We start from the raw sequence: 3,073 nt of genomic DNA, 5'->3' as shown, positions 1-3,073 counted from the left end.
TCAGATCCACAGTAAAGGGATCACACCAGGGCCCAACCAATGAACCACAGCAAAACAAGTTAACTATTGAATTATAGATGAATGCTCAAAAATATTCACCTCTGAATCAATGTCATTGTACTTCAATGTAAACTCTCTGGCTGGAGCTTGTAGCTGAGAAGTTAGCACAGAAATGGCATCAGAGAAACACTTCAGTTTTCATTAATTCCACTTCTCTGTAAAATGAGATGACAAAAGAAACATGTTCAGAGACATTCAGAATAAACAAGCTCTTGGCGTGAGTATTAAACATCCACCTGTTAAAGGAGTTTCCAAAATCCACCACCATCAGTTCAGGACGGGAATTTACAAAATGATTTGAGAGATCTAGTATTTTAATGACAAGATTATGTTGTAGAGATGATTTGAGAGATATGATAGATGCATCCAATTTTAAGATGTTTTTCTAACCGCCAATTTTGTTCTTCCAAAGATTATTTGGAGAGCAGAAGATTGGAATACAGGAAAGAGAAAATTATTAATGAACAGAATTAATCTTCTGTGTTAATCTCCTCAATGGCGGTGTACCTACCCAGCATTCCCCGCGGTGATGAATACCCTCTATACTCACTACAGGTGAGGGCGGTGCAGCCGCAGTGCCGGGTTTGTCTCCGTGGGAAATAGGAAGAGACGCGCTTTTCCAGACGGTAAGGCGGAGAAGCTGGAGAGAGGGATTCAGACCAAGAATAAACCTTCCAGCGAGAAGCGAGCACCTTATCTTGGCCGGTAATGTAGACGCATGCGCAGAGGCTACGTGACGTCACTGGGCGGGGCCTGAGGGTGATTCATGCAGATGCTGAAAATCTGAGACTCGAGTCATAGAAATGTACAGCATGGAAACAGAGCCTTCGGTCCAACTCGTCCATGCCGGCCAGATATCCCAACCCAATCTAGTCCCTCCTGCCAGCACCTGGCCCATATCCCTCCAAACCCTTCCCATTCATATACCCATCCAAATGCCTTTTAAATGTTGCAATTGTACCAGTCTCCACCGCATCCTCTGGCAGCTCATTCCATACATGTACCACCCTCTGCATGTAGAAGTTGCCCCTTAGGTCTCTTTTATGTATTTCTCCTCTCACCCTAAACCTATGCCCTCTAGTTATGGACTCTCCCACCCCAGGGAAAACACTTTGTCTATTTATCCTTTCCATGCCACTAATGATTTTGTACACCTCTGTAAGGTCACCCCTCAACCTCCGCCACTCCAGGGAAAACAGCCCCAGCCTGATCAGCTTCTCCCTATAGCTCAAATCCTCCAATCCTGGCAACATCCTTGTAAATATTTTCTGAACCCTTTCAAGTTTCACAACATCTTTCCAATACGAAGGAGACCAGAATTGCACACGATATTCCAACAGGGGCCTAACTAATGTCATGTACAGCCGCAACATGACCTCCCAACTCCTGTACTTAATATTCTGACCAATAAAGGAAAGCATACCAAACGCCGCCTTCACGATCCCATTGACCTGTGACTCCACTTTCAAGGAGCTAAGAACCTGCACTCCAAGGTCTCTTTGTTCATCAACACTCCCTTGGAACTTACCATTAAGTGTAGATGTCTTGCTAAGATTTGCTTTCCCAAAATCCAGAACCTTGAATTTATCCGAATTAAACTCCATCTGCCATTTCTCAGCCCATTGGCCCATCTGGTCAAGATCCTGTTGTAATCTGAGGTAACCCTGTTTGCTGTTCACTACACCTCCAATTTTGGTGTCATCTGCAAACTTACTAACTGTACCTCACATCCAAATCAAATCAGAAAGTGCTGGAGGAAGTCAGTAGGTCTGGCAGGAGATGTGGACAGAGAAACAGAGTGAACCATTCCAGTCCTGTGTGCATCTCCTCCAGAACCCATTGCCCGGGTGGTGCAGTGTCCTGGGTGATAGCTTTATAACAGCTTCACCCTCAGGTGATCTTTGAAACAAACAGCAGTCTACTTGAATCCCTGGAGTTTTCTGCAGGTGACATTTTTAACCAACCTGTTCAGACGTGTCATGTCCCACTTGTGAACAGGTGGGCCTTGAGAAGCCAGGCCTTGTTAGTTCTAGGGGAGTTCCTCAGGGTGGAGTGTCCGGGTCAACCATCTTCAGCTGCTTTATCAATCACTTTTCCTTCAGAAGCGGGGTTGTTGGTTGATGATTGGACGATACTCAGCATCATTTTCAACTGCTCTGATACTGATGTAGCGCGTATCCATATGTTCAGGTTGTAAGTTTGCTCGCTGAACTGGTTGGTTTGTTTCATTGAGAACAATCTTACAACCTGAACCTCAACATAGCTAAAAAACCGCATATCCATATGTAGCAAGACCTGGCCAGGATCTAAAATCTGCACAAGTGGCAAGTAACAGCCGTATCACATCCGTGCCTGGCCACGCCCATCTTCAACAAGAAAATACCCGAGTATCCCTTGTTGACATTCCACAGCAATATCATTGTTGTATCCTCCATGAGCAGCATTCTGGGGGTGTAATATTGACCAGAATCTGAACAGGACTAACCATATAATTACAGTTGACACAAGATCAGGGCAGACGCAAAACGTCTTGGAGCGCTCAACTCACTTCCTGACTGCCCACCTTTCAAGACGTTAAGTCAGGTGTTATACAGAATCCTCTCCACGTACCTGGTCGAATGCTGCTTCAACAACAAGAATCTTGTCAACATGTGGGACAAAACAGCACTCTTGATTGCCAACAAACTTCCCCATTCCCTTTCTTCCACACGGATGTGCAGGAGCAGCAAAGGGGATCATCTCTTGTGTAACATCCTTCTGGATAGGGGGCTGTGCTGTCCACCAGTTGGCGAGGTACATCCCACAACAGCTTTGCACCTCAGGACGCACAATGTCTCAGAGATGTTGGAACAACAACCTGATTTATTCAGGAACATACCTTTTTGCTTTTGATGGTGCTGTTTGCATCTTTTGATATGATTGGATCATTTGTTTAGGAGGAGGTGTAGAATAGAGGGAGGATGTCTTTCTGAAATTGGACTTGTTTGTTCTGAGATTTTACCCTGTATGCACC

The 3,073-nt window shown here is 45.0% G+C and overlaps 1 long non-coding RNA gene across 1 annotated transcript; it reads right to left on the bottom strand.

Annotated features, from left to right (window-relative positions):
• Positions 1-94: 94 nt before the first annotated feature.
• LOC122545591 lies at positions 95-693 on the bottom strand. Its single transcript, XR_006310565.1, has 2 exons — positions 611-693; positions 95-215 (listed from the first exon to the last, which is right to left on the bottom strand). It is a non-coding gene; the product is annotated as an uncharacterized LOC122545591 (long non-coding RNA).
• Between the last annotated feature and the right edge of the window lie 2,380 nt (positions 694-3,073).

The sequence above is a fragment of the Chiloscyllium plagiosum genome, unplaced genomic scaffold, assembly GCF_004010195.1.
Source record: "Chiloscyllium plagiosum isolate BGI_BamShark_2017 unplaced genomic scaffold, ASM401019v2 scaf_98753, whole genome shotgun sequence".
Classification (NCBI taxonomy): Eukaryota; Metazoa; Chordata; class Chondrichthyes; order Orectolobiformes; family Hemiscylliidae; genus Chiloscyllium; species Chiloscyllium plagiosum.
This window is presented reverse-complemented; position numbering and strand designations above follow the sequence as displayed.